A 13,190-nucleotide genomic window follows, 5' to 3' on the forward strand; every position below is an offset into this window, starting at 1 on the left:
GTTCAATTACTGAGAATTTCCCATTCAGGGGACTCATTTGTTCATTTTTTTGTCTCGAATGAATCGTTCATTTTCGACCAAAATAAATTCATTCATGCAAATTGTTGAATATTATAATTAATTAAATGAAATGGAAACCATGTTACATGTTAAATTGAATCATTAATAAATTTGGAAGTGTTATTGTTTCTTTTGCCTCCTCCCCCCATAAATTATAATGACATGGTGAAATTGTTTATATCTATCAGCTACCATTGGTATTCAGTAAGAGCTGGTTCAAGAATATTTTTATATATGTTTGGACATATCAGTTTGAACTTGGATGAAAGTATTTCCTTTGAGGAACTCGTCACTGGGATGATGTTTGTCATAGAGAAAGCCTTTTATCTTTATTCGTTTGTAGAAGGTCGAGGGAAGCTATACATACAAACCGTCTATGTAGGAATGGGACAATGTAGACTTGGGCCTATTTTAGCCTGAGTCTGAGTAAACATTAGGGTAGTGGGGGTCTTAATTAATAAAAATGATCAAATTCAATTTTAGCACAACTTTTCTAGTGACTACAATTCATCGTAGTATTTTGTGGAGGGGGCTTTGATAAACTTAAGGTGGGTTGCCACAAATATCGTGAGTGGATAGTACACGTATACATGTATATATATAGTGATGTAAATCGTGTGTATTTTTTAGCTGGTCCATTTTTTAGGAATTGGTAATCTGAAGAATTTTTTTTTCCTTGGTTATGTTAATAAATATTTAACTCCCAAGTAGTGAACTTCCTTTCCTAATACATTCAATTATACTCAAAACATAATTGAACATTCTTGTGTGCACATAAAAGACAAAGAGTAACCCTGAGGATTCGTTGCGGGGTTACAATTGTAAGTCCTTGTTGGACTCAGAATATAATTGAGGATTGAGATCAGAGTCATTCTTGTCAATGAATTTGTTTATATCCTGATCCCCTTCCTCCCTTGTCACACCATGACTCATCGAATTTCGTACCAAGGTACATGTTCGATTTTTTTATTTTTTAGCTGACTACACTCAGCACGTACATATATTTACTATTTCAGCAATATAATATGTTTTGTTTGTTTAACAAGGTACAAATTCTTCCAAGATGGCCAGAAAGATGCCAATGACAAGCCTCGCTCAGGAAGCACAAGCACGTTAACAACAGATGCAGACCTTGAAGTAGGGAAAGAAAATGAATATCAGAGAATATGCTGAAGGTATTGACATATCGGTTGGCTTATCCCATAAATTATTTTCGAACGTTTTGGGCATGAGACGAGTGACAGCGAAGTTTGTTCCAAAAATGCTTAATTTCAACTAAAAGAATCGTCGTTCATGAGCTGTTGACAGACGTCAATGATGAGCTTTATTTGTTCACAAGGGTCATAACTGGTGACAAATCATGGGTATATGGTTATGAGATCAAAACCAAAGCCTAATCGTCTCAATGGAAGTGCCCAATGGAAATAGCAAAAATCGCCGAAAACGCAAGATACTTCTAACCGTTATGCCTCTCACAAACAAACTAAGTATATTATATAGCTGAAAGAGTAAATATATGTTCGTGACGAGTGTACTAGAATATAAAATGGTATCGAGGATACCAAATGTACGTTGCCTCCAAACTTTGAAAAGTTCATCTTACTTTTTTAAGACACCTCGTATATACCATAGACATATTTGAGTCCATTAAGGACTTGTATTCAAATTTATTGGATGAGTTGAGATACCTAAGAATTTTAGCTCAAGTTTAAAAACTTTTTTTAATGTTATTTAAATTGTTCATATTAGAGTATTAAAAATACTCCAATTACCTGGGAATCTTCTTTGAAGTCCATTTACCTGAAATATATTTCCTTCTCTAGGAACGACCGGACATGAGCCTACGCACATTGAGTTTTCCATGTTTGATTCTGCAAGCATATATGTTATCTTTTTCTGGTATGATTATTCCTGTTTAAATTGACTTACAAATGTTCTATTATAACCTATATATATATTCTTAGGACCCTTGGAAATGATTCATATATTTATTATTAACATATACATATATAACGAGGATGAGAGTATGAACTGCACATTCTGTAGCGAGAAAATAGAAAATTTCAGCACATATTTTCTAGGGGTGTAATAGGGTGCATCAATTGGTAAGAGTGTGTGAAGTAAAATTAAAAGAAAAACAACAAGTCTCGACGTCAGAAACTGATTGGGTAGTGGCCACCGATCCGAATCTTCCTAGGTCTTTTAAGGTGGAAGCCCTCATCAGTAAAGTGCAGGTTATAATATGTTCTTGCAGATGTAGCAAGAAATCCATAATAACCATAACATTTTGGAAAGTGTTATCGAGAAAGAACTGAATGTTTTTGCTATTTTTTCCGATAGTTGTTAATAATTCGGACTTTTAGGTTCTTGGATTTAAAAAAATGATAAAAGCTGCGATTTTTCTTATGATTGTTTTTTTCTTTAACTCATATCAAATATGTGTAAGGACTGTGTTATATTCTTAAATTTTTCAGTACCCAATCAAGTTTAATTAGGATGCATTAACTTTCTTCAATAATGTCGAAATTTGGAATCTGTGATTCTGGCGTTCATGTACGTTTAAATTATTTATACAAACATGTTCCTAATATTCCCTCCGTTTTCTTTTGATTTTGTTAAAGAAGAAAATTAATTTTGTATTTTTTCAATGTTCATAATTATTTTGAGATACTTCTTATAAATTTATCCATCAACTCTGGTAATATATTGGCCTAAAAAGCTATAGCCTATTTTTAAATCATATGATCAAAAAGAGCTATGATATCAGAGGCATCTGCAGGGAGTGGGCTGGAGGGGCTGTGCCCCTTCCCAATTAAAATTTTTTTACTAGAAAATTTAATATTTTAATTTTTTTTCCACAAAATTTAGTATTCATAATTTAATTTAATTTTTCAATTTTTTTTTCAGAAAATCAATTTTTTTGAAAAAAATTGCCATATATCTTTGGCCTTTTTCTGCATTTTCATTTTCATTTTTGAGTATTTTATTTGCATATTTACTACATTTTTATGCACTATTTGACATCACTATTTATCACAATCATCTAATAAAGTTCTTTTAAACAGCTTCTCCAAAATAATCTTGTCACTCAAATAATATCTCCAAATGTGTGTGGAGCGGATTGGTTGAACCTTTTCCACTTTTACTACTAGCCTGATTCTTATATATTTATGTTGAAAACCAAGACATGCAAGAGGTATTTTACCTTTTCTGATAACATGATTATTGAACTAGAGGCCAACATAATATAGATAATTACTTAAGGCACGATAATTAACAAATGGCCCTTGTAGTATGGCTTATTTTGTATTGATATTACTCTTAAATCTTCTCCCAGTTATGTTGATAGTTTATTTTCTTATTTCTTAATTGTCTTGTGAGAGAAGTGTCAATTATGAGCTAAACAATGGATATCCTCCTCATAGTATCTAATCCTTTAAGACGATGAAAACTATGACATACTTACATACGTATAATATTGTATCTACGTCCATATTTGGCCTTTTGGTACCTTGGGAAGCTTTATAATAAGGATTATCATTACGTGGGATTTTGACAATCCTAGACAACCCATTTGGAGAAAAAGCTACATATCACCCAATAATCAGCTCCTTGACGGCAAAACTCAAATATGTTATGAGAAGATTTAAACAACAATTGCTCCGTGTTTTCCTCAAAATACGCTTCAGACAGTGCATCGTGTCCATTAAAAAGGATGGTGAAATGACAGAAATCATACTCCAAAAAAACATTTTCCGATTGCTGACCTCTAAAAGATGTTTCAGCGCATATAATATTCAAGCTCAATGAAGAAAGTGATTGTATTTTTAGCGTTCGAGTTTGGTTATTGTTGGTGAACTGAATAGTTTTGGTTTTTTTTTTTTTTTTTTTTCATTTTCCAAAGCTTTAATTATTGAGGAGAGAACCTTTAATGTATGTGCGCTATTGAAAGACAGAAAGTAACGATGAAGATTTTTTTGGGAGTTTTATGTGTAAGTCCTTGTTGGACTTTGAGTAGAATTGAGGATCGACATCGAAGTAATTCCTGTCTACATATATCCTTGTTATATAAGGAGTAGGATTTGCATTTATTTCCTTAATCTAATGAAAATCAATTGAAACGTCATGACAGCTATGCCCCTCTCTTCCCAAAAATTCCTCAAATTGTAAGAGTTACTACGTCCATTTTCGGTTTATGAGATATACTGTGAATGATTTCGATTTACAACTCTAGTGATTGCTGTAATTTAGTCGTATTTTAAAAAATAATTGTATATAGGATTCTAAATTTTTAAGCACTTTCGGTCAGTCAAAAAAAAAGGGACCGAAACTTAATTTATACGTAGACGTTATCTCTTCAAGAATTAAAGAATAATAACAATAGTATTTGATAAATAAAAACCCTGCTATGACGGCCCACTGCATAAAATTTACTCGTTAGCAGAGAGCATCATCATTTGAGTCACCCCAAATGATAACGACGCCTCTGCACATCTGTGTCAGCAGATATATGGTACGTCAAACTATAAACAATCTTGAACAAACATCAAGAAAAGGAAACAATTTATTATTTTACAGCAGATATGTATATATACTGAGCAATATTTATGAGATATTTGAGTCAATTATAGGCTTATTATTAAAATTTGTAGGATAAATTGAGATACCAAAAATTTTTAGCTATTATTTAAAACCTTTATTTGATTTACGGGCTATCTTTGGGCACGATATGGTCTTTTTTGTTGATAGAAATTGACAATAATTAACTAAATTCTAGCTTACTTTTGTGTTGACAGCCAAAATATGTCGTTTCCGGCTATGCATCAAAATTATTTCTATGATTTAATCAAATTGATATTCTAGTCTTTATAAAGTTATATTGAGTTAATTATTTTACTTTTTAATTATAAATTAATTATGTCCGATGATAAGAATAATGTATTTGAGTCTTGGGATAATGTTTTAGCCTGTAAGCTCTGCAACCTGCCCTTCGAGGGGGCAGACGATCTTTTTGATGACGAGAAGACTCACTTTGAACGGAACAAAAATATGACCCTTATAAACCTTTCATCAGATTGTCACCTTAGAGTCTGAGTTACTTAAAATAATTGTAGAATTTATCTTCCGGAAATTCAATCCATATTTATAAATTAATACGGATGCATCAACGTCCAGGTTCGGCATTTCTTTTTTCGAATTGGAGGTTCAAGCAAGGAGAATGGTCTCTAGATTAGGTAAAATTACACAGCGTTATGCCTAAAGGCATATCATTTATATTATAAAGGAATCCCCAAATTCCTTCATATCTCCTTAGATAAGTGTTTCCTTGAAATGATCCACTTTCTCCTATTTTCTGCCAATATATCTTCTGGATCTTCGCTTTCGGTACCGATTTTTTTCCATGGAATATGATAAGTGATTGTACACGAGCATCATCCTACAGGGTAGATATAAAGAATTTTCCCATGGAAAATTGACCTTAAATGTACTCTTATACTAGGAGCTTGCGATAAATGTGACCGTTAAAATGTTTTAATATGAATTCAAGTTACTAATGGACACATTAAATGGTCATGAACGAGATATCTAACTTGATAAAAACTCAAGGAACATCCCATTAATAGCAAACCACTTAAGAAATATGTAAATTAAAATTGCCAATTGTCGATATATTGTTTCAAATATTTTAAATTATCATTGGAGAATAATTATTTTTACATCTAGTGGGTGGAATCTTCATGACATGATCCTCTCCGATGGGGATACATGTGTGAAATGAGTATCTTCCCATAAATGAATTTAAAACTGAAGAGCAAATAAAATATTTTCAGCAAACAAGTTGAAAAGAAGGAACACAAATTTAAGCATAATTTGTAAACTATATTTATTTTAATGTATTATGGAATATATCCTTGCTCTGAGGTAAACTCTAAAAACTTAATAATTTCCGAATTCAATAACGCCCTCTTCTGTAGCCTCCTCAAAAAAGGTTCCATCAATATATGACACTTGTAGTCAGAGCTCCATTTGTCCTCTTTTCCTAATAAAAAACGACCATTCCCATTGCAGACCAGTATTGAGCTGTCCCAACTTTCGATTTAACCTCATTTATTTCCATCAATTTATCCACCTCAAGAGAGACCCCAACAAATTATTACATGAAGAATTTAAAAATGGAGCCTCGTTGGAAAAAAAAACACCTCAAGTCATACTCCTCAAGGACCTCTTGGTGAATTTTAGAATAGAACGAATCCAAAACATGGAGACCATGAAGATTAATGTTCTATAATGTAGGTATCATCCGACATTGGGCAGCAAAGCCATACAGTACTTATAGGGGGGTCAGTTGACTAGCAGAGTTATTCTCTAAAACTACTCTTGATATGTTCAAAAGGCTCATCTGCTCCCATGAAGGACAATTTGCAGACTTGTCAAAGCAGATCTTTCTCGAAAGACTCCCATAAATTTATCTTATCATCTCACATAATATATCACTTAGATAACTAAACTATAGTTAACAATTATTTTATTTATTAAAAGGAGAATTAGAATATATTCTACTTTCTACACTTGTGACTCAAATCTATCTATTTTTTAATTGATACACCAATAGTTTATAGCTAGAGTTGTTATTTTCTTGAAGGTAGAAATAATAGCAAAAAACTGCCCTGGTAAAATAAAAAAATTATGACCAAGACATTTTTCACTTGCTTTCACAATTAATTACAAATATTACAACTGCACGCATATATGTATAGTGTATACCCGTTGATACTCACTTATTACTTTCATACTAAGAAATGCAGTTCTTAACTGGTGGGGCAGTGCATTCAGGTTGGGTTTTAGCCGAAAATATTGATTCGTGACTTACTTTGTCCTTTCCCACGGCAAGCACCCCAACCCCCATCCCAAAGTCTTGCATTAATGTATCTAACAATAAAAAATAAAGTAAAAAAATAACAGAACCCATCTGTCTGAATAGGTCAACAATATAGACAAAACTAAGACCACTGTGGATATATGGTAGATGAGGACATAGGAGGAATTGACAGCGTTTTGAAAAAATCAGCAAAGACATTAAAAACCAATCAGAGGCCCCTCCAAAAAAAAAAAATCAGGAAGAAAATAAAAAAATGAAGCCCGACCAGTCCTAAGTATATTGGACTAAACTCGGCCCAACTATCACGTTGGAATAATTGACCCCGACCCAGAAGTTGGGTTAAGTTGGGACTCACATTTTTTTATTTGCACCCATTATGGCGTACCCTCAATGAGCAGTACCCTTAGAATTTGCCTATATTGTCTATGCCACAGGTCTACCTAAATAAGGTTACTCTGAATATATATATATATATGTATACAGCGGTTTTTTAAAAGAGGGAGCCTGTTGAAAATAAATTGGAAGTTGCCTTGAATAGAAGGAGGCTATTTTGAGGGTGTTCAAAAAAGACTATTTGAATTAATTGTACAACATTTTATAAAAATTGAGAACATCATTTTTACCAGTATTTTATAGTAAGCTCTTTACTTCTCAGGCCCCCTTTCTTTTAGTAGTAGCTACGCCTTTGACGTTCATTTTTATATATTGAGAAAGAAAAAGGGTTTTATATATAAAAATAATTCAAAAATGAACAATTGAAAGGGGGAAAAATAAACGAATGAGCGAGAAAAAAATGGAGGAAGAACGGAAAGTTTTTACAAAATGAACGATTAAACGGGGAAAAGGTGAAGGGGTACAAGACTGATTGAGAGTATTTGGTTGGAAGTAGCAGAGAAGCATAATACATTAAATCAGTAAGTTTTTAGGACTAAAAGATTTTTTTGTCTACCTTAATCAGGTTACCCAAAAATCCATCCCTTTTTTCCAAATTAATATATGGGCTATGACACTTGAATAATCCCCCATGGAGATTATTATGTCTTCCTTTACTAGTAGGAAAGAAGTAAAAAATTACGTTGAATTTTTTTATCAAATCACACCTTGCTATTCTCTTCAAAAAGAAATAAAAATTATGCATGATTATTCCAGGTATCTAGAATTCCATAACTCTCACCAAAGGACTCCATAGAGACTCCATATTTAGGGGGGAGGCATGGAAAAAAATTTCAAAAATCCATAGCTATTCACTAAAAATTAAATTTTGTGCTCTGCTGCATAATTTGCCTGAATGACATTTTCTTTTTAAGAAAATAAATTTTTCAAAAAATAATTTCTAGCCCTAATTTCCTGAAAGTTTTTTCATTCTGACCAAAAAAAATATAGTGAAGGGAATAATTCCTTATTATTTTTTTTATTGAGAGCTACAGCCCCTCTTAAACAAAGGAGTTAGTATATAAAAAAATTATCAATTAAATTAATTATTAAAAAATTATTTTAAAGGGCTTGATTTTTATATTAATTCACACCAATCAAGGGCCTTCGATTGGAATCTGTCTCATTTTATATTCTGCCTTTGATACTTATTTTGATAATGTATATGATAATAACTATTATCCAAATAATAATTAACAGTTGGCAAAAGAAAAATACAGAAGTATAGCTACCATGTGTTGTTCTTGTTTTTAAATGTTTCCTCTCAAGTGTATGATCAATGATCAGTCATAGGACTGATTCTATAATCAGTCTCCCCCTTCAGTCTTTTTTTTTTATCGGCCCGATCTTTTTAACCATTTAACAGTTCTAAGGAACGATACCTCGATTCTTCAGTCCTAGCTATCTTTAAAGCTTTTCTTCACTCATAGCTAGGATTGAATAATATGAAATCAAATAAATTAATAGATTATAGCTAGAATGTTTAATAATAATATCTACCCACACATCTCCTAATTTAAGCTTCAGCTGTCTTGTCTCTTGAAAGAAGTTATGTTAATCAGTTAAAAGGACATAGTTAGTAACATAGTAAAGCTAGGTCATTTCAGCTGTTGCAGTTACCATAAAAGACCGATAAGGACTGTTCCTAGGACTGACAAATTTTATTAGGACCCCAGTCTTTGTAGATTTCTTAGACAGATCCGACACAATTCTTCTCCCTTTTGACAGTCGAGGTTGAGAAGGGATAAAAAAAAGTAGTCGTGTCGTCCAACAATATAATGTGGGATGCCTCGAACATTATTTCGTGTCCTTCATTTCTTTCCATCTCCGGCTTTCCTTTGCATACTAAATAAACACTCTCTACTTCCTCAGATTTACTTGTTTTTTCGGAATACGAAAATGTTTTTTCCTCGATCAATTCTTCATATTATTGATAAAAATTAGAATAATATTTTTATTTTAAATGGACATTTACAAAAAAAAAACATTATTAACTTACGTATCAAAAAAAGGTAAGAGTCTTTAAATGAAGTTAAGCTTTCATTTTTTTTTTTTTGAAGTTATCAACTTTTTTTCTTTGATTGAAATTTCCAGGGTTTCATTTCCTTCTAAATTAATTTTGTCTATATTGAATTGATTGCTAAGACCTGTAATATTATCATGGAAGCATGAAACATTTGAAAAGTTCACTTAATTTCTTGAGACTCGTCTCTCCAAAATCAAAAATATACTCATTTGATTCCACCCTACCTAATGTCTAGAGTTGATATCTTCGTATATAAGGAAGAAAAGAGCACGAGGGGAAGGCTATCAAATTTAAGAGCCTTGTTATTATCAACTGCCTATTTTATTATTTGGGGTGGGGGAGAAAATGAATTACTGCTATAAAGAGGAGAACCTTCTACATTTAAAATAGTAGTAGTACAGGGCAAGGTTAATAGAAATACAAGGGTATTAGTGGTTACGTGTTTTGTCAAAAACTGCCTGTCTTGCCAAGAAGTCGGTACAATACATCAGATAGAAAATTCTAGCAAGGCCGATTACATGATGTTCTAACATTAGTACAGGGTAAATATTATAATTAAATACATATATATTTATTTTATTATGCATTTGAAAAAGAATTTGGACAAAAAGATTGTCGAGAATTCTTCATGCGGAGGGAGATGCAAACACCCCGACAGGGGGGAATAAATAGCTTAGGGCCTCTTAAAATAAGATTGAATACTCTCCAAGCTCGGATTGCCCAGTGTCCCGGGGGTAGTGGGATTGTTAAAAACCACTGCCAATACATCCAAGGACCCCATTTAATATCACAATCTAGTTCAAAGCCCTCTGGTTGGTCGGGGTACCGGAGGTAGCATAGAATAGTTAAAAGCCACCACCAAAGCATCACATACAACCAAGAAAGAGGGGTTTCATGGATGAATTGGAGGTAGTTTTTAAGGATCCCCCAAGTACCCCCACACAAAATAAAGGATTGGAACTATTTTTTTGGTATTAAATAGGTTCCTTTTATATATATTAGAGGAATTAGCGGTGGTTTTAAGCAATCCCACACTACTCCTGGTTCAGTCCGAGGGTGGAAAGTATTAACCCATATTTTAAGAGGCCCTAAGCTATTTAGCCCTCCCCTTCCTCCTATATTGGAATAATATATCTCAAAGGTAATTAATAATTTGTTATTACCTTAACAATCCCCTCGATCCATTTCTTAGAAGATTGGATTGAATTTAAAAAATTGCAAGACAGTTTTATTGCAATAATATTGCTCACACTTCAAGGTACTCCCTTGGGGGATGGAAAAAAACAAATACGTCTAGATATTTGTCATAAATACTATTAAGGGAATTTATAATGTGTTATTATTCATCAAGAAGTTTGAACAAAATACAGGAATTTGTCTCTCTGGCAATTTTCCCAACTGATAATTTTATCCAAGGCAATCTTCCAGTGGCAATTTTCCCAAGGGTAGTTTTCCTAGTACCGCTTATTATATACCCAAAGCACAAAAATTGTTTTTGGAGCTCAAGCAGACCAGATAAGGGGTTGAGTTGTTAAAAAACAAAAAGTGATTACCGTCTTAAATAACCACTATAAAAATAAGAAAGTTTTCTAAATTTATTGAAAATCAAAAAAATGATGGCCAAAAAAGAAATTGATAAAAATTGCACTTTCGTTTGATTCTTTTTTCAGGTGCAAAAAATGGATTTCCAATGAAATATTCGATTTTTAAATAAAATAAAGTATGTAGAAATGTGTCTAGTTATTCGTTTCTATATCAATTTTACGAAGAAATATTGATGCTTGACTGAAATATCTGTCATTATCTGAAAATAATCAAATCAAATTTTTTTCTTTTTTTTAATCAAGCTTCAATTTTCCATTTTTAAGAAGAAATCTCACAAAACTATGCGTTTTGCATTTAAAATTATAAACTTTAAGCACAATATTTTATTTTCCATTTTCGGAATATTTTATTACATAATTTTTACAATATCGCCAAAAATAAACTAGTTATCTATAGTTATTTTTTTACATTATTATCCATAGCTTTTTTGGTTTTGCAAGTACGTTTGTGTCTCTCATTATAATACCAAAAAATACTTTCGCAAAATTATTAAAAACAGTTTTTTGCCATTTTCTTCGCAAATTTCGATTTGGACGGCAATTTTTAGAAAAAATAAAAGATGGACTTCTCATCTAGACAAATTTTATCATAAAGATATGTTGGTTTGTTGTTTGAAGTTTATAACACTATTTTTTTTTAATTCCTAAGAATACATTTCATATCATATACAGGCGCTATGTTATAATGCCTGTACGAATACCTTAACGCTCGCCCGAGCATTACCGTGTAACCCTTTTGCTAGTATATATATAAATAGTAATGATAAAGAGTATATAATTGACATTTTTTTTTTTTTTAAGAAACCGAAAATTAACATTGTAACTTTAATAATTTGAATAATGTTTTGGAGGATATCAGCTATAATCAGCTGTGACAAGGGAGAAAGGGGAAACGGAAATAAACAAGGACATTGGAAAGAATTACTCCGATGACGATCCCCAATTCTACTCTGAGTCTAACAAGGACTTACAATTATAACTCTGCAACAAATCCTCAAGGTTACTCTCCGTCTTTTATGAGAACAAAGGAATGTTTAATCAGGTTTTGAAGATAATTGAATTTATTTAGGAAAGAAAGTTTACTACTCCGGTCATTAAGAAATAATGACAAGCGCTAAAGAAAATAAATTCATTCTTCAGATTACTAATTCCATAAAAACGGGCCGGCTAAAAAATACACACGATTCACATCACTGTATTTAAGTATGTTACACACAAAAAAAAAATCAGCCTCACTTCCCTGACGAAAGCATAGAGATTTATAATTCAAGAGACAAGCCGATTTATAGTAAAAACTATGTTTGAAAATGTCTATATTTGGTTTTGGGAGGTAGACGGTATTGTGATCGGCGAGTCTCGTTTCGTGGAAAAGGTAGCCTTTGTTATCCAGGAGGAGGGAGATAAGTTTTTTTTTACCTTAAGACTTTGGTGGATGAACTCTTTTTTTGTAAAAAGGAAGCAGGACAGATTTAATAACATTTATAGGCAATTTCCAAGAAACACTCCACTTAAGAAATCTAGAATAAATATCACCTACAAAGTTTAAATCATTTTGGTATCCTCCGCGATAAAAATATTTATTCCCAAAAATTATATGATAAATGGTTACTCCCTTCACTAAACAGTAAATAACACTTGTCAACGGCACATACAATATGCTTTACTGACAATTACTTTTTTTAAACTGGCCAGGTAAAATTAAATAATATTTTATACAGAAACACTCTGAAACTTACTACTAGTAAATAATAATAAAACAAAGTAAAATATTAAATAATATTTTGGTACACTGTACGGGTAGTACCTTAAAAATTATATCTAAAAACGAGTTTTTTAAATGCACAAGCATCTTGTAAGCCCATTATTATTTGAGTAGTATCCATTTTTGTTTGTCTCCTTGGTTATTAATACAAAGTTTCACTCAATAACATCAACTCTAGCTTCCTTTAATCTAAAAGGATGTTCTATTAAGGGAATTAGGGCAATACAATATTGTACAGGTTCGGATCGGGCGATCACTAATTTAACACAAGACATAAGAAAAAAAGCATAGTAGCTTAATGAAAATGAGACAAGATTGTTGTAGTTTGAATCCATAAATTTAATCTGTATTATAATATTCTATGTAATTTAATTTAATACTCATTATTATCTAATATTTATATTAATCTGTATCCCAGTTGTTCAA

Source organism: Lepeophtheirus salmonis, chromosome 6, assembly GCF_016086655.4.
Source record: "Lepeophtheirus salmonis chromosome 6, UVic_Lsal_1.4, whole genome shotgun sequence".
Lineage (NCBI taxonomy): Eukaryota > Metazoa > Arthropoda > Copepoda > Siphonostomatoida > Caligidae > Lepeophtheirus > Lepeophtheirus salmonis.